The 20,321-nt window shown below is 37.8% G+C and overlaps 1 protein-coding gene across 2 annotated transcripts in view; it reads right to left on the reverse strand.

The window, feature by feature from the left end:
* The window catches only part of RNLS (renalase, FAD dependent amine oxidase), a 313,877-nt gene that overhangs the window by 232,529 nt on the left and 61,027 nt on the right, over positions 1 to 20,321 (reverse strand). The gene's annotated exons all lie outside the window — the stretch shown is intronic.

Raw genomic sequence — 20,321 nt, forward strand, 5'->3', positions numbered from 1 at the left:
AGAATGACATAACTACTTCTTGCTCTTGTGTAGAATTTATTTGTTCTGAGACTGAAATGGCTTTAAGTTGAATCAGGAGAGGGTGAATGACGAAAATCAGTTCTTCAATGGTAGAAGCAAAATCATTATCACCTCAAAAACAAGTACTGAATAACCTACAACATGAGGAAGCAGATCTAAGGCCAACAGAATTGTCTGCCTCTAATTGTTTAGGAGACTTGGTGACACAGTGGTTAAAGTGCTAGGCTGCTTTTGGGTTTGTGGTTCAAACCCACCCAGTGGCTCTGCGGGAGAAAGATATGGCAGTCTGCTTCCATATAGATTTACAGACTTGGAAACTCTATGAGGCAGCTGTACTCTGTCCTACAGGGTTGCTATGAGTTGGAATCGACTTGACAGCAATGGGTTTTTTACAGGACTCTAATTACTTAGGAGTAAAAGGAACTTCCTTGGGTGAGACTTTTTAAAAGAATTAGACCATTAAAATCATTCCCTCCAAAGTCCCTTCTAAATTTTAAAAGGAAAAGCGAATCTGATGTCAATTAGAATCTTAATTGATATGTATGACAGCTTTTATTTTTATGTTAAATGCACAATCTAATTTGTACCTTAACATTTTTTTTTGCACATTTTGTAATACACTACATAATCAGTGTATACTGATATAAGCTTCATAAGAGCATGTTTTATTACTTTAAGGTATCATAGAAGTTTTTAATTATCATATCTTTTATTTTACGATACACCTTTCGCTATATCGAAAATTAAGTCCTTAATCAGGAATATAACTCCTTTTTAGTATGCCGTTCTTATGGGAAAAATAAATAATTCACTTTTTGCTAATTTAGTTTTATAAGGTTGTTTCTAATGATGAAATGTAGCAAAATGCAAGGATTAGTTTTATTGAGGAACCAATTTACAACAGAATTAAAAAATATACGAAGTCTTCACTATGCGCAAGATATTTTCCTAAATTCTGTGGAGGATATAAAAAGAACAAAACATAATTCTTGGCTCAAGAATCCTAGAATTGAGTAAAACAGACAGGAATTCAAAGAATTAGACAGACTATCTAAAGCTAAAGGTTAGAGAACCACAAAGGGTCTCGACAAATTGTCTAATGATTACAACATCAATGCTAATCTACTGCAAAGATAAATTTTGTATAACAAGACTTGCATGATTTCATAAAGTCAATGAAAGTAGCAGTGGAGGAGAACTACTCAAATTGCATGTAAAGTCATTTATAAATGAAGATGAGAGAGAAATTAGTTAACTGAATAAAGAATGGATGATGACATAATGCTTTTAAAATCAAATAATTAAGAGATGCTCTAGGTAAAACTGAGTTTCTAGAATATTTTTGCAAAAAACATGTTTGTGCTGTAAAAATCAAAATCAACAGGATTGAATTATTCTATCACATAAATGTCAGAAAATTACTGTAAAAATGTAATACTTTAATTTTTCACAATTATTCTGAGAATAAACACGATTTCAATTATAACCTAAATTTATTAATTATTAGAAAAATAGACTTATGTTTATGATTTATAATTTTTAGTTTCATTTTTAAAGTTAAAGTCCCAATGAATCCTTTTATTCTTATGTACTATGAAATTTTGGTCCCCATTTTAAGTGGATTATCTTTGACTGGCCTTTTTCTCAATACCAATCATCTTCGGTTAAAGAGAACCACCACATATTACTTTTGGCAGATGATATAAGGAAGAGATACAAGGAGATGGCCCTAAGGATGAACTGGATCCTAATCAACAGATGTGAAAAATCACTTTCTAGAGAAAGAAACAGTATTAGGAAAAGACATAGAAATGGGAAAGAGTAGACATGTCAAGAGGAAAAGAAATAAGAGTAATTTGACCTAAAAGGTAAGTTAAAATCAGATTATAGACAGCTTTGAAGACCCAATTTTAGCTGAGAGGCACTGGGGAACCCCCTAAAGCGTATTTTCACAGGAGAGTGAAATGATCTGAGGTGCCCTTAAGAAGGTTACTTTGGCATCAGTTATTGGGAAGAGTTGAAGTAGGATTTGACTAGTGATGGGAGATACCATAAGGGCTTTTATAAAAGTACAGGCAGGAGGTAAAAAAAACCATGGAGTCATGACAGGGTCAAGCAAATGGGACGACACTGAACTGAATATAAAGAGAGGATCAAGTTTGGTAAGGAGAGTAGATGTTGGAATTAACTTTACACAAGTTGAATTTCACAAGCAGGCAGAGCTTCAAGTCTAAATCTTAGAGTTAAAGGTCAGGGCTAAAGATAACGATTTGGAGTCTTTTTTGAGAATTGCTTATATTTTAGGAGGCAGAAGGGGGAATAGTTAACAAAGAAGAGAGAGGAGGCATTGTCACAATTAGGAGGAGAAGAAGGTAAGTTCAGCTCTAGAGCAGCAAAGGGAAAGAAGAAGTAGTGACATGGGGGGGGTAAAAACAGAAAAACTTTAAATGTGGTGATTAGGAGCTCATTAGGGATGATTTAAGAGCATGGTTTTATCAAAGGGCTAACAAAACAGATTTAAATTTGCTTTATGGACCTGTTCATACATACAACCTCTTCAACTGGCAACCTGCAGCATATTTTAATGGAGAAGCACGGGCCTCAGAGTCAGGAAGCACGAGTTCTGGCTCTGTCTTCCCTAAGTAGCCTTGTTGCTTAGTGCTGGTCATATAACTCCTCTGGATATTAACATCCCCACTTAAAAAACAGGAGAGGGCTGAGGCTTAAAAGAAAGGCTAACTCAGGTTCTTTCCAGCTCTTCAGGTGCCAGAGTATGGATATAAACAATGTCCTGTGTTTAAGGAGCTCAAATCTTGTTGGGGAGATAAAAGACATAAACAGAGGAAACAATCAATGACCAGGGGAACATATAATAAAATGTAACTACAGACAATTAGTCACCACTTCTTATCTGTCAATTTGTTGTGCTGTAGTGGCTTGCGTGTTGCTATGATGCTGGATGTCAGTATTTCAAATACCAACAGGGTTGCACATGGTGACGGATTTCATTGGAATGTCCAGACTAAAACAGACTAGGAGGAAGGACCTGGCCACCTACTTCTAAAAAAAACTGGCCAGTGAAAACCTTATGAATAGCAGTGGAACATTATCTGATACAGCACTGGAAGATGAGGCCCTCAGGTTTGAAGGCACTCAAAATATGACTGGGGAAGAGCTGCCTCCTCAAAGTAGAGTCGACCTTAATGATGTGGATGGAGTCAAGTTTTTGGGACATTCATTTACTGATGTGGCACGACACAAAATAAGAAACTGATGAAAACATCCATTAATAATCAGAATATGGAATGTACAAAGTATGAATAGAGGAAAATTGGATATTGTCAAAAATGAAATGTAATATTTGAAGATCATTATCCTAGGCATCAGTGAGCTGAATGCCTATGACAATGCCTAGGAAATCAATCTTCAAGCATTCCATTTCATTTTTTTATTTTATCCTAGGCATTAATGAGCTGAACTACCACTCGTCTGTCAGTTTGCCGTACTGTGGTGGCTTGCGTGTTCCTGTGATGCTGGAAACTATGCTACTGGTATTTCAAATATCATCAAGGTCACCTATGGTGGACAGGTTTCAGCAGAGCTTCCAGACTAAGCCAGACTAGGAAGAAGGACCTGGCGGTCTACTTCTGAAAAAAATGCCAGTAAAAACCTTATGAATAGCAGTGGAACACTGTGTGACAGGAAAATTGGAAGTCATCACAAATGAAATGGAATGCATAAAGATCAATATTCGAGGCATTAGTGAGTTGAAATGGACTGGTATTGGCCATTTTAAATAAGATAATCACATGGTCTACCATGCCAGAAATGACAAATTGACAGGGTTGGCATCGCATTCATCATCCAAAAGAACATTTCAAGATCTACCTGAAGTACAACACTGTTGGTGATAGGATAATACCGATAAGCCTACAAGGAAGACTAGTTAATATAACTAATATTCAAATTTACACACCAACCATTAATGCCAAAAATGAGGAAATTGAAGATTTTTACCAAATTCTGCAGTCTGAAATTGATCAAACATGCAATCAAGATGCATCGATAATTACTGGTGATTGGAATGTAAAAGCTGGAAACAAAGAAGGGTCTATAGTTGGAAAATATGACCTCGGTAATAGAAAGGATGCTGGAGATCACATGATAAGAATTTTGCAAGGCCAATGACTTATGCATTGAAAATACCTTTTTCAACAACGTAAAGGGTGACTATACATGTGGACCTCACCAGATGGAAAATACAGGAATGAAATCGACTACATCTGTGGAAACAGATGATGTAAAAGCTCAATATCATTAGTCAGAACAAGGCCAGGGCCCAACTGTGGAACAGACCATCAATTGCTCATATGTAAGTTAAAGTTAAACCTGAAGAAAACTAAAATAAGTCCACAAAAACCAAAACATGACCTTGAGTATAACCCACTGAACTTGGAGACCATCTCAAGAATAGATTTGAGGCACTGAACACTAATGGTGAAAGACCAGATGAGCTGTGGGATGACATTAAGGACATCATACTTGAAGAAAGCAAAAGGTCGTTAAAAAGACAGGAAAGGGAAAAAAAAAAGACCAAGATGGATGCCAGAAGAGACTCGGAAACTTGCTCTTGAACACAGAGTAGCTAAGCAAATGGAAGGAATGATGAACTGCCAGAAATTGAAGCTGGATTCAGAAGAGGACATGGAACGAGGGACATCATATTGCTGAAGACAGACAGATCTTGGCTGAAAGCAGAGAATACCAGAAAGATGTTTACATGTGTTTTATTGACTACACAAAGGTACTTGACTGTGTGGATCATAACAAATTATGCATAACATCGTGAAGAATGCGAACTCCAGAACACTTAATTGTGTTCACGCAGAACCTGTACATAGACCAAAAGCCAGTCATTTGAACAGAACAAGGGGATACTGTGTGGTTTAAAATCAGGAAAGGTGTGTGACAGAGTTGTATCCTTTCACCATACTTATTCGATCTGTATTCTGAGCAAATAATCCAAGAACCTGGACTATATGAAGAAAAACGTGGCATCAGGATTGGAGGAAGACTCATTAACAACCTGTGATATTCAGATGACACAACCTTGCTTACTGAAAGTGAAGAGGACTCGAAGCACTTACAGATGAAGACCAAGGACTACAGCCTTCAGTATGGATTACACCTCAACATAAAGAAAACAAAAATCCTCACAACTGGACTAATAAGCAACATCATGATAAATAGAGAAAGATTGAAGTTGTCAAGGATTTTATTTTACTTGTCTCCACAATCAACACTCATGGAAGCAGCAGTCAAGAAATCAAGCGACATATTGCATTGGGCAAATCGGCTGCAAAAGACCTCTTTAAAATGTTAAAGAGCAAAGATGTTGAGGACTGAGGTGCACCTGACCCAATCCATGGTATTATCAATTGTCTCACATGCATGTGAAAGCTGGATAATGAATAAGGAAGACCAAAGAAGAATTCACGCCTTTGAATTACAGTATTGGCAAGGAATATTGAATATACCATTTAGTGCTAGAAGAATGTACAAGTCTGTCTTGGAAGAAGTACGGCCAGAATGTTCCTTAGAAGAAAGGTGAGACTTTGTCTTATGTATTTTGGACATGTTATCAGGAGGGACCAGTCCCTGGTGAAGGACATCATGCTTGGTAAAGTAGAGGATCAGCAAAAAAGAGAAAGACCCTCAAACAGATGGATTGACATAGTTGCTGCAACAATGGGCTCAAACACAGCAACTGTTGTGAGGAATGCGCAGGACCGGGCCATGTTTCGTTCTGTTGCGCATGGTGTCAGAATTGACTTGACAGCACCTAACAACAACAGACAATTTCAGAGTGATACAGTGCAACATAAGCTATTAACCATGTGGTATGTGAGGCTTTCTTCATCCCCCAGCTAGCATCTCTTTAAATACAATTTCAAGCAATATAATTTTAAGAAATAATTAAAAAATGCTCGGTCACCAATGAACAAAGATTTGTGAGATTATTAAAAGCACTGGTTGTAGAATCTGACACACCTGAGATTGATGCTTGCTTGAGCATCTAATAGGTCTACAGTACTGAACAAGTGATTTCACCTCTAAACTGTGGTTTCCTCTTGTGTCAACTGGGGTCAATACTAGCACCTCCCTCATGGGCTGTGGTGAGAATTACATGAGGCACAGAAAAGTATTAGTTCCTGTCATCTAAAGAAAGCTCATAAACATTTGTTGCCTGAATGAATAACGTCAGCTAGGATCAAAAGCAGGATAAAATCATGCAAGTAGGAACTCTCTTGAGGAGGTGAGACCTTGAAATAGATATAAAGTGCAAGGGGGAGGGTGCAGGTTTACAGGGACACTAATGGAGAGTCAAAATCAGCTGAGTTCAAATACCAGCTCTATCACTCAGTGGCAGTGTCACTTGAGCAAGTCACCTGATTTTAAAACTTGAGGACAGAAAAAAACTGAGGCAGAAACGGCAGATTCTTTACAGCAATTAAATCTGAGAGATGGATTTGTAAGTGTCACTTACCTTGTTCTTGGCTCTTTCTTTGTGTGTGTATTTGTAACATTTCATAATTAAAAATTATTTATCAGTTGGGATAATAACGCCTACATAACGTGCACATTATGGGAGGATTAAATAAAATAATGTAGTAAGTATTGTAACTCAGTGCTTCTCACGTAGTGCTCAATAAACAGTTGTTGCTGCTATTTATTGTTACTATTATTGTTAATATTATTATATTATCACTATGCCATTCCTGGAGCCCTGGTGGCACAGTGGTTAAGCGTTTGGCTGCTAACTAAAAGGTCGGCAGTTCAAATCCTCCAGCTGCTCCTTGGAAACCCTAAGGGCAGTTCTACTCTGTCCTATAGGGTCGCTGTGAGTTAGAATCGACTCGATGGCAACAGGTTTGTTGTTTTTCTTTTTTTCAAATTCCATTCTAGGAGACAGAAGGGCAAACAAGGAGCGGAGAGTGAGCATAATGTGCATAAGTGGGCACGCAGGGTGAAGGAGGGCAGTGAAAAGCACAGAGATGAAACTAGCTTGACTGAAACCAAAAAGGCAGCCTAGGTAGCAGTGGGGATGAAGTTGTGTAGGGAACACAAAGTGGGTCCTATTTTAGAGGGCTTTAAAAGCTAGGTAGTAGGACGCATCACTGATAAGACAGACAATAATGAGTTATTACAGCTAATGTTTAGATCAGGAGAATAAAAAAAAAAGTAATGCTTTAAGATTTAAAACAGAAATGAAGAGAATGAATGAGAATGGAAGAAGGTGCTGAGAAAATTATTTCAGTAACCCAGGTCAAAGGGGATTAGAGCAGGACTCCAGGGAAGGTTGAAAGTGAAAATGATATAGATAAATTGAAGAGAAATAAGACATCTGTAAACAAATTAGATGACCTGATGACTATTTAGCAAATAAAGAAAAAGGAGAGAGAAGAATCAAAGATAATACTAAGATTTTTGAAGGGATAATATCCCCATCTCAGTAAAAGAAAAGAGATTTGAGAGATAGTATAGAGAAGTGTCAGAAGCGAGGACTTTAAAATCAGACATAGCTGAGTTTGAGGCCTGGCTATATAGCACCTAATACCATGTGTAATACTGAACAAGTTATTTAACCTCTGATGCCTGCTTCCTTGAGGGTAAACCCTCACAGGGGTGTTGTGAGAATTACCTAATGTTTGGAAAGTTATCAACAGTTACAGGCACTGTTATGCTACTTGCTCACACTTCAAACATCCAATCCACCTGACCATACCATCAGGACTACTTTAAAAAAGAAGAAATAACCCTCTACACTCCTCCATTTTCACCTTAGTACAAGCTAGCACCATTTCTCACTTGAACCACTGCAATACTCTCCCTGCTTCCAGTCTTGCCCCCTCCTCCCAAAAAATCGATTCTCCACACAGCAGTCAGAGGGAGGCTTTTAAAATATAACTCAGATTATATCACTTCTAGTTGCCAAACCTAAAAAACCTTCAATGGCACCTCAGCTTATAGAATAGAGTCCTTACAAGATCCTTCATGCTCTAGCTCCTGTCTACCTCACCAACATCATCTCTTACCACTCTCCCCCTTGCTCACTCTGCCTTGCCACGCTGGCTTCTTTGTTGACTCTCAAACCAAGCACACTCCTGTCTCAGGGCCTTTGTCCTTGTTCACTCTGTCTGGAACATTCTTCCCTCACATATTCACATGGTTCATACCCTCAAGCCACTGGTCAGAAATAACCTCTTCAGAGAGACCATCCTTTTCTACCCTCTCCTATACAGCAGCCTACCCCCTCAACCAAGTTGTCCTCTTTCCCCTTCCCCTTTTCTTACTTTAAGTCCAGAGCACTTATTACGACCTGACATTATATGCAATATCAGTTTATTTGTTGACAGTCTGTCCTCAATTAGACTACAAACTTCATGAGGGCAAGGGCAGTATCCGATTTGTTTACTGTTGTAAACTAGGCTCAAGGGGAGACTTCAATAAATATTTGTTAAATAAGTGAATGAATGAATCAATCAATAATATACTATTGATTTTTTTTTTCCAAGCAAGCTGGATTATTAGGTAATGTGGAAAAAAACAGATATAAAGCATTGATTCTTAAGCTGGGACTCCTGAACTCCTAAATATCTTTGAAGGTAGCAGTGAGACAGCCATGAGCTTTTTCCAAATTTCTAAAGACCTAGTAGAAATCAAACCCTTACTCATAAGAAGGTTTCAAAGGATAACTAAAATATTAAGTTTCTATGCTTTAGAAAGAAATTGTATTAACTCAATACAGTAACTATGGTTGATTCATGCTGATCAGAAACTGCTCTCAGTAATGTAAGTTTCTTATTAATAAAACATAAAAATTAAAATATGTTGATGATATCCTATGTATATACCCAACAGAAATGCATACAATTGTTCACCAAAAGAAATGTACAAAAATATTCATAAGAGAACTATTCGTAATAGCACCAACTTGAAAGCTACCCAGATGCCTATCTACGATGAATGGATAAAATGTGCTATATCCATGCAAAGTAATACTACACAACAGTAAGAATGAACGATCTTCATTTACATGTAACAATAAGATAAAAAACCAAACCTGTTACTGTTGAGTCGATTCTGACTCACAGCAACCCTACAGGACAGAGCAGAATTGCCCTATAGGTTTTCTGAGCAGCTGGTGGATTTGAATTGCTGACCTTTTGGTTAGCAGCTGTAGCTCTTAACCTGCACGACAAATAATGCTGTTTGATTCCATCTGAATGACGTACAAAACCTGACAATTAATCTACACTGCTAGAAGTCAGGGTAATGGTTACCTGGGGTGAAGAATGGGTGTTGGTGACTGGAAGGCAACACACAGGTGGCTTCTCTGGGTGTTGGTGTGTTCTATAAATATTTCTTGATCTGGGTGCTGGTTACATGGGTATATGTTCAGTATTTTAAAATTCATAAAGATGTACACTTAATATAGAAAAGCAAAACCCAAACCTGTTGCCATCAAGTTGATTCTAACTCATAGTGACCCTACAGGACAGAGTAGAACTGTCCCATAGGGTTTCCAAGGAGTGGCTGATGGATACAAACTACTGACCTTTGGGTTAGCAGCCATAGCTCATGGTAGCTCTTAACCACTGCACCACCAGGGCTCTCTCTGTCTCTCTCTATGTGTGTGTGTGCGTGTGTGTGCGTGTGTGTGTGTATTTATAAATACATAAAAAATCTCTAAAAAGGCAGGGAAAAAATGGTGATGATGATGATGATGATGATGATGATGATGATGATGACCATCTTGTAGGGGAAATCTTTCCGTATCTAGGGTCCACAGGGAACCCTGGAGGAGAAAAGAATGATGTCTCTTGCAAACTTGTTCATATTTGTTGAATTGCTCGAGAATTTCAGCAATGGAAAAAATATAACCAATGTACAGAAATGGTAAATATAGTATGACTGGGTAGAAATAAAGAATTTCTATACAAATTCAAAATAAGCTTCAGATGCAGAGAGCCAGACAGGGCCTTTATTTACTCATATGTGATTCTGACTGGGAAAAAAAATCTATCGTTGGAGACTAACCTGTGACTCTGGCAAATATATGAAAGTGTCTGGCATGCACACAGGGAACGTTGACTCTGGGCCCAGACGTTTGCTGATTTTGAAATGGATGTGCTAAGAAAGAACTTTATTTAAAAGAGTTGACTAGAAACAGCTGCACTTTGTCGTCAGAATCAAAATCCACAAGTATTCTAAGACTTTAAAAAATATAGCAAACAATGTGACCTCATTAACCCTTAGAAAAGACATTTCTGCAATGGTTGTATTTGATCACCATTTATCTCTCATCAGAATCTCTTCCAATGCTTGTCTTTGGGTATGCTTCCAAAAAAAGTGTAGAGGAAGCAGAATTTGAAAGAAATAATAAAGTATGTCTTCATTCCCAGTGAAAAACAATGCAAGTGAAATCCGATTTTCTTCTTCTTTTACGTTTTCAGCACGTTCAGTTGTAGTTTATTCTTCAAGTGCGCTTAACTATGGGTTGAGGCATTTAAAATAAAAACAAAACAACAACAAAACTGAGGAAGATTTAGGGGATAGTCTTATATTTTATTCTATCACATTTCCTTTATTCTAGCTTTCCACACTAAGGAACCTATTTAAGAAAACATATTTGACTAATGACTTAGGCTACTGAGGAAAGTTATAGCATCTCCATCTCCTTGCTGGAAAATGTTTAAGAAAAAAGTTAACTGGTTCTTTTTAGTTATTTGGAATTACTTCTCCCAAAAAGGAGGTGGCCAAATAGGGTGTCTTCCAGATTTATGACTTCATTTTGTTCTCTCCTTCCATAAACAATATTGAGAGTCTCTCTTTAATGGGGTGACACATTCTGTGCCCGCCAAAAAATGTAAGCTTTAAACCAGAGTGAATATAAACTGTAGTTTTAAGGGATCTAGAAATTGTTTCTACAAAGACTAATTGAAGTGGACAGCTGATAAATTAACCAGCTAATTCAGGCAATAATACTTAAAATTTTTGAGAGGGTAGAAAAAGACCAGATTAGCTGTTTTCATGTTATCTGCATAACTATGCCAATCTACATCATACTTTTCATGTGTAGTCACGGCTCAGATGTCTTGTTGAATAATAATACTACCTTATAGTTAAAAGTTTTACAGTTTACAAAACACTTCCACATATAGTACTCATATATAAACATTATTGAAGGTACTAAAAATTTGAGGGTAGGACTCTATCAATTAAGACGACAAAGGAAAATTCAGAAAATCATAAATTCTGATTTGTGAGGGACTTTAGACACCACGAGTCCAAAGTATTCATCTCACTTTAAAATAAACAACAGAACCCAGATATTTGGAATATAGCCTTTCCATGGAATTCAGGGCTGATGCAAAGCCTCCTTTTTTTTGTTTTGTTTTTTACAGTTGCCATGCCATTCCAATTTATGGTAATCCTGTGTGTCAGAATAGTACTGTACTACATAGGGTTTTCAATGGCTGATTTTTTTTTTTTAAGTAGACCACCAGGCTTCTCTTGTCAGGGACCTCTACGTGGACCTGAACTTCCAACCTTTCAGTTAGCAGCTGAGTGCATTAACCATTTATACCCCCCAGGGCTCCATGTGAAGACTCCTAGTTTGGTCTATTCTCTCTGGAGCTCCCCAGTTACTAAAGTATAAGCACCATACTACAAGAGATGCTACCTGTTTTTCTACCACACTATTCCCAGCATCCAGCATAGCATCTGGAACACAGTAGTTACTGAGTACATGTGTGTTGAATGAATTAATCTCTGTAACTATAGAACTTGCCTTTCAACACGGAGGCATCTAATACTTTCATGAATCTGGTTTCAGATTCATAATTTTGGAGTCAATGTAACAATCGAAAGTTGAATAATTCAAAATAAAGGTTTACAAAAGAAAATCTGTATTTACTTTTAAATGCCCATCAAGCTATTTATTAAATGGTCATAATCTAACTTTTCAATATTAACATTCATTCATTCCATCGATCGATTTTTAATCACCATCTATGGACAAGATACTGTGTTATCACTTTAGTAACATAAGCCACAAAGTAACAAAGATGAGTTAAATTAGGTACAATTTCCACCTGAATAATGTCAATATAATTTCAAATATAAAATTTATGTTGTGATAAAAAATATTTCAAGTAATCATGTGATTTTCAAAACATAGGTGAGTTTTCTATTTTGTGAAGTCCTACTTCGTTAACAACACTTTTTTGTTTACTGCTAAAGGATGTAGTTTAAAAAAAAATACCACTGGAACAACTATGATATGTTATGCTATCATGACTCCTGCAAAATTACAGGATCATATATTCCTCCAAGGTCAAGACAAAGGTATAAGCTATTATGTGGGCTATTAGAACAGCAATTGTATTTGAGTACAAAGAAGTGAAAATTTCCTAAAACAAGGCAGCCGCTTCCTCACCCTCAAAGGTGTGATTGTAAAGTACCACATTTTTTTCAACAAACATGTAAGAACTAACACACCCAGGTGATTGTGCTGTTTCAGAAGTGATGCTGTTATTCCAAAGTTGTTACTATTATTATAAACAATTTGAAAAGTGCCCTTCTGGAATTGCTTTAATAGAATGCAGCTTATTCTTTTCAATATCTGCAATGATAGCAAATCTCTCTCCTTTGCGAATGGAAAAGAGTTTCAGAAGAGTCAAAAATTATTCAAGCCATGGTGAATGAAGTAGGTGCATAGTACCAAGATGAATGCGTGACTACAAGAGCGATTTGAAGAATTTTTCTAGGGTGGCTTCACATTCCAAAATCCATTCCTATGTATTCTAAGAAGTTTCAAAACATACTTTGAACATTGTGGAATAAGTGAAAAATTCCAGAAGAACTCTTTTAAGGACAACATGCATTTTGAATAAGGTTCGGTATAAACAATTTAAAAACTAACTCTTATTATTTTATAGGCATGCTATATATAGTTTCTTCACGTGTCAAATCTAGATTAAACAATGCATATGATAATTTGCTAGAAAGCACAATAATTTGCTGCCCTTATTAAGAAAGCAAGTTTTGGGAATTCCAGGCTGTGATCTCACATGATCACAAGTTACATTCTGATGTAATGTGGTCACTATAAGTCTCTCTTAACGGCCAGAAATGGATTTTTGTTGTTGTTGTTGTGCTTTAGATGAAGGTTTACAGAGCAAATTAGTTTCTCATTAAACAATTAATACACATATTGTTTTGTGACATTGGTTGCCTACCCCACAACATATCAACACTCTCCCCTTCTCGACCTTGGGTTCCCTATTTCCATCTGTCCAGCTTTCCTGTCCCCTCCTGTCTTCTCATCCTTGCCCCATTTAGTCTCCTATACATGGTTGAGCTTCATGTGTTATTGTTTGTCTTTTGGGCCTGTCTAATCTTTGGCTGAAGTGTGAACCTCAGGAGTGACTTCAGTACTGAGTTAAAAGGATGTCTGGGGGCCATATTCTTGGTGTTTCTCCAGTCTCTCTTAGACCAGTAAGTCTGGTCTTTTTTTTGTGAGTTAGAATTTTGTTCTACATTTTTTCTTCGGCTCTGTCTGGGACCCTCTATTGTGATCCCTGTCAGTGCAGTAGGTAGTGGTAGCTGGGCACCATCTAGTTGTGCTGGACTCAGTCTGGTGGAGGCTGTGGTAGCTGTGGTCCATTAGTCTTCTGTACCAGAAATGGACATCTCTTTCTTTTTTTTTTATTTTTACCTATACAAAAATTTATACATACACTGTTATGTGACTCTAACTGCTCTCCCCATACTGTGACAGCACACTCCTCCTTTCTAACCCTGATTCCCCATGTCCATTCAACCAGCTCCTAACCCTCTCTGCCTTCCCATCTGACCTCTGGACAGAAGCTGCCCGTTTAGTCTCTTGTATCTACTTGAGCTAAGAGGCACACTCCTCATGAGTATCACTTTATGTCCCACAGTCCAGTCCAATCCCTGTCTGAAGAGCTGGCCTCAGAAATTGTTTTAGTTTTGGGCTGACAGAGAATCCACAGGCCATGCTTTCCGAGGTTCCTCCAGCCTCAGTCAGACCATTAAGTCTGGCCTTCTTACTAGAATTTGAGTTCTGCACTCCACCTTTCTCCTGCTTCATCTGGGACTCTCTGTTGTGTTCCCTGTCAGGGTGGTCATTGGTGGTAGCCAGGCACCATCTAGTTCTACTGGTCTCAGGCTGATGAAGTCTTTGGTTTATGTGGCCCTTTCTGTCTCTTGAGCTAATACTTTCCTTGTGTCTTTGGTGTTCTTCACTCTCCTTTACTCCAGGTGGTTGGGACCAATTGATGCATCTTAGATGTCTGCTTGAAAGTTTTTAAGACCCCAGAGGCCGCTCACCAAAGTAGGATGCAGAACATTTTCTTCATGCCAATTAACCTAGATGTCCCCTGAAAGCATGGTCCCCAAACCTCTACCCCCAATACTCTGTCCCTCAAAGTGTTTGATTGTATTCAGGAAACTTCTTAGCTTTGGTTTAGTCCAGTTGTGCTGACTTCCCCTGTAGTGTGTGCTGTCCTTCCTTCACCTAAGATAATTCTTATCTACTATCTAGTTAGTAAATAACACTCACCCTCCCTCCCCACCCTCGTGATGATCAAACAACGTTTTCTTCTACATTTAAACCTTCTCTTGAGTTCTTATAATAGTGGTCTTATACAATATTTGTCCTTCTGTGACTGACTAAATTCACTCAGCATAATGACCTCCAGCTTCTTCCATGTTATGCTTCACGGCTTCATCATGGTTCTTTATTATTGTGTAGTATTCCATTGTGTGGATATACCATAATTCGTTCATCCATTTGTCCATTGATGGGCACCTAGGTTGTTTCCATCTTTCTGCTATTGTGAACAGTGCTGCAATGAACATGGGTGTGCATATATCTATTTGTGTGATGGCTCTTATTTCTATAGGATACATTCCAAGGAGCAGGATAGCTGGATCGTATGGTACTTCTATCTCTAGCTTTTTAAGGAAGCGCCATATCAATTTCTGAAATGGCTGTACCATTTTACATTTCTCCCACCAACAGTGTATAAGTGTTCCAGTCTCTCCACAACCTCTCCAGCATTTACTATTTTGTGTTTTTTGGATTAATGCTAGCCGTGTTGAGGTGAGATGATATGTCATTGTAGTTTTGATCTGCATTTCTCTAATGGCTAATGATCATGAGCATTTCTTCATGTGTTTGTTAGCCACCTGAATATCTTCTTTGGTGAAGTGCCTGTTCATATCCTTTGCCCATTTTTTAATAGGGTTATTTGCCTTTTTGTTGTTGAGGTTTTGCAGTATCTTGTAGATTTTAGTGATTAGACGCTGATCGGATTTGTTGTAGCCAAAATTTTTTTCCCAGCCTGTAGGTTGAGAAATCGAGATTTCTTAACTAGCTTCAAACTAAAAAATGTTAAAATATGGTTTAAGCAAAAAATGCCAATTTCTACCAGTTCTCACTCATGACAAGGCAGCTGACCACGAAACTGTAGCCTGAATATTTCTATTATACAGAGAGGAAGTATTTAAACTTCGTGAGCAGTTCAGAATGGAATATAAATCAACACATAAACTGAATCATCTAACTAAACGTTTTCGAAGTTGTAACTAAAAGTTAAATACTTTAAAAAAAAGACTACTTGATAACAATTGAAAGGAACAACGTGTCTGTGAACATGTCTTAACTCTTTTTCATCACTATGCAATTAATTTGCTTCATGTTGATTTTGGCGGATTCTGGCTTTTCTCAGTGAAAACAGATACTTGGCCATGGTCTGAAATTAACTGCTGAAACAGGATGGAACATATCCTCAAATTCCCACATATCATTTTTTATTAATATGTAGTATGTCATGCAAATGACCTACAGTGTCTGACATATTCAACTCCTTTGGCCTTCGACAAGTAGCAACAAAATAAGAAGCACATGAACCTTTCTAGAGGGTTCCAAGAATTAGTCTTGAGAACACATTGTACTATAGTGCTGCAGAAATCAGGGCGGGGAGAATATGTTTGTAAAAGAAAATAATCTAACCTTCTTTAGCTTTAGAAGGCAATTGTCCCTAACAACAGCTCCTTCTTTAGCCTTACAATTTAAATTTCTTTGGTCTGGGTCAAATCGACCCTCGAGGCAATAAGAAATATCTTTGTTGTGCCCCTCTAAATCAAAGGTAGGGTACAAACAAGGACTTCCTGCCTTTGATGTTTATTTGACGATTCCCTATGGCAGAGGAAGCCTCAGAGAGCTTAAGTGTCTATCTGGCGAGGGTAGCGAGCTGGGGAGAGAAGGAGGGAAGTTAGGGAATGGGGGTATTAAGTGGAGCCCTCCCCACGCCCCTCCAAAAAAAAAGGGAGAGAAATCTTTGCATTGTGCTTAGGTGCCAAAGGATGTGCCTCTCCGAATCGCTTTCCACTGAGGTTCTACTTAATTGCATGCTGTAATAATAGATCCCTGTGATATAAAAATTCCAAGTTTACAGTGAACGAAGAGCTATCACTACCAGAATAATTCAGGAACAATGCAGCCCCTGGACACCCTATCTTAAATCCTTAAACTTAGCATCTTAGAATCAGCCCTGAGAGCCTAAGTGTGAGGCTAGATTCGAGCACAATTATTCCACGCTGCAAGCACAGTAGTTTTGCTGAGAAGAGAATGAAGCCCAAAGGCCACATGACTGGGAATGAGGAACACAGATTCCCTTTTTGGCTCTGCTGTGGACTCAGTAAGTGCACTTGAGAAAAATAAGCTCTTGCTTGCCGTAGTTTCTTCATCTGAAAAGACAATGAGTACATCTTCCAGCGGGGGTGCACGTTCACAATTCCAGAGCAAACTTTTTCTTTCTTTCACATGTTTAGCTTTCCTGGTGTGACACCAATGACCTCAGTGTGAGATTGGGCTGAAAGGTTAAATGATTAATTTGCCAAATTCAACTGCTAGGAAGAGATGGAGCAATTCCAATCAGTATAAATCAGCTACGCATTTAGAAACTATTATCAGGGGTGCTAGACAGCACTGCATGATGATCTGCAAACCACAAGTGAAGTCAAAGTTGCAAGGCTGCCGAGCTGCCAGAGGCTCCAGTGCTGACAATAGATTGCTAAACTTACTGCTGAAGAAGCATATTTGATTAAGAAGGGACCCAAGAGGAGTAAAGCCCTTGGAAGGATTCCCTCTAATTCTTATAAGAAATTAGATAAGCAGCATCTCCAACTGTAATCACGAAATATAATAAAAATGATCTGGGTTCTTATAGGACTTGCAAGTGTATCTCTCTTGAATGACCTAAAACCATCCCTTTTCTAATATAAAGTGATAAGCACAAACCAAGGCAACTCTAGTCAGTGCTAACACAAACAATCCATGATGAATCTCTTTAACTGTGCTTTTAAAAGAGGTGGACTTTAGTTAAGTCAGCACCAGCCCATGCACTCCTACCACTCGACCTTTCTCTTTATCCCCATTCTTCAGTTATACAATCTCTTTTGTGCAATGTTTCCAGTCTAATTTCTCATGCTATCTGCTGACCTAACATGGCTGCCAGCTGCTTTCCCATCCCATACCATCCCTCCACCTTCTACTCAGCTCCCATCCTCATCCACATCCCCACCTTAGGTCATGCCCACGTCTTTGTCTTCTTACTTGTGAAGCAGAAAGCTCAGGCACTGCTAAGTGTCAGAAAGAATAAAGCACATGAACAAAACAAATGAACCCATTGCCGTCAAGTCCATTCTAACTCATAGCGACCCTACAGGACAGAGTGGAACTTTCTGGTAGGGTTTCCAAAGAGCAGTTGGTGGATTCAAACTGCCAATCTTTCAGTTAGCAGCCTACCACTTTAACCACTGTGCTATCAGGGCTTCACATGAGGAAATTCACTAATAATTTAAAAAAAAAAAAAAACTTCTGAAAATGGTTATCCAGCAGTTGCTCATCTTGAAACTTCTTAAATGCCACTTCAGAAATATTTTACAATTTAGACAGACTATTGGGCTGTCTAGTAGTTATAATCCAAATTATCTTTTTAAGTAATTATATCTGGTTAAGAAAGACACATAGGAGATGAAGACGTTTAGATAAAGTTCTCAGGAAAAGCAAGCCTAAAATACACAAAGATGTTTACTTAATAGATTCAATCACTTAAAAGGCACTAAACATACATGAAAATATTTTATATACCTCATAAAATATTTTCCAATTAATTGTAATAAAACACAAGGCATGCCAAATACAAAGATTTTGAATGCATTAAAAGGAGAGCAGAAAGCATCTTTACCAGTGGATTGCACAAGCTATCTACATGAGAACCAGTTCCTAAAATAGGTCTTAGTGGCCAACTAACTATATGAAATCTGAAGGACAAAAAAGGATTTGAACCCTCAGAAGATATATTATTTGCTTATGTTTGAGAGATCATAAGAGTTTTTTCTAATCAGATAAACCTATGTGATCTTAACAACATGACTACGGAGACAACCTTATACTCAAAGTCTCTATTTTCTGTTAAGTCTGAAAAATTCAACACACAATAGTACAGTATGGCCTGTAGCCAGATGGCCTGGGTGGGGATCCTCGCTCAGACTCAGTCACAAGCTCTGCGACCCTGGGCAAGCCACTTAGCTTTTCTGTGCTTTAGTTTCATGATGTAAATGGAAACAACAATGTTAGGATGGTTGCGAGAATTAAATTAGTTAATAGATGTAAAACAATTTGAAGAGTACCTGGTAGTTAGTAAGCACTATTTAAGTGTTATCCTTTTTGTTTCTCCATTTTATTCAGAGAAATTAATTTTGTCTCATTTTAAAGTACCCAATGGGATAAGGAAGGCAAATATCTGTATTATTTGCCTTTTTACTTGTTTATGACAGAGTCAGATGCACTCTGGTGCACTCTCCATCATTTCTATCACCAATTTCTACCAGTTTGAGGGACTCAGGTTTATTAATCTCTTTTGCTTACCTTTTTCTTCTGCCTTTTCCCACTTACTTCTATTACCCTCTTAACACACCTCGTAATGTGACAGATAAAAGTTTGGTGAAATCTGGGCAGGGAAAAATCTGACGAGGTATGTCTAATTATTTGGCTATCAAACCGAAAGTTTTAACTAAAAAGAATAATTTCCAAGGTTCCTCTGCATTCTGACGATCCAAAAATGACTTTAACTTAAAATGTTAAGTGTGGCACATAGGTCAGCAACTCTGAGCAGAATGGATGCTCTGCCTTGTTTGGTAGGATTCTGAAATAATAATCGGGGTGCCTGATGGCGTACAACCATTCCAGAAGACGGAATTTTAATTCCTTAAGTGCATTAAGACCAACGGTGACCTTCAGTCTTCTTTCATGATGTAGGTGGGAAATATCACTATGGAAGGAGGCTCTTGTATAGACGATAGGGTTTTGAGTTTTTGTTTTTTTTTTAAATAAAAGTTTGAAAGATGATGTGTTGTTCGTGTTGTATAGGATGGAATGCAGAATTAATGTCCCAACAGTAAGACCCATGTACCCCTGGGAAGTCCCATTTGGCAGTTCTTTTATAACGACAGTAACACTCCAGGGTATGTTACTGCTTTATGTGGTCTCCACCATTAGCAGCTTGTCTGATAATGTCCCTCTGCTGCAGCACTGACTTACTGTAGCATCCCCCTTCTTAGTCCAAGCTGCTCTTCTGAACTCACTGCTTCCCAGACACTTCATGCCACAATCTGTATTTTCAAAGCAGTAAACCACTAAGATGTTCTTTGTATATCATCCTGAACTTTTTATCTTTACTTTTTTAGAATATTGACCAAATACTTAAATAGGATAGAGACTTTAATAAAAAAGGAAAAGTAATAATATATAGGGGAAAAAAAAAAAAACCTGTTGTGTCGAGTAGATTCTGACTCATACCGACCCTATAGCATCGAGTAGAACTGCCCCATAGGGTTTCCAAGGAGCGGCTGGCGGATTCGAACTGCTGACCTTTTGGTTAGCAGCCAAGCTCTTAACTACTGTGCCATCAGAGCTAATTTAATAGCACATTCAGAATTATACTGCTATTATGTTAAAGAGCTGACAGTTTAGCTCCCAGTAACTTCATTATGCCAAAAGACATATATATATTTATCTCTCTCTCTCTCTTTATGTATAATGGGACTTGCTGTTTCAGGAAAAAAAAAATCCAAATGTACACACTTTGATTAAAGGGAAACTTTAAATAAAAACATATTTTCTTTATCAATAACACTGAATG

The sequence above is a fragment of the Trichechus manatus genome, unplaced genomic scaffold, assembly GCF_000243295.1.
Source record: "Trichechus manatus latirostris isolate Lorelei unplaced genomic scaffold, TriManLat1.0 scaffold00007, whole genome shotgun sequence".
Classification (NCBI taxonomy): domain Eukaryota; kingdom Metazoa; phylum Chordata; class Mammalia; order Sirenia; family Trichechidae; genus Trichechus; species Trichechus manatus.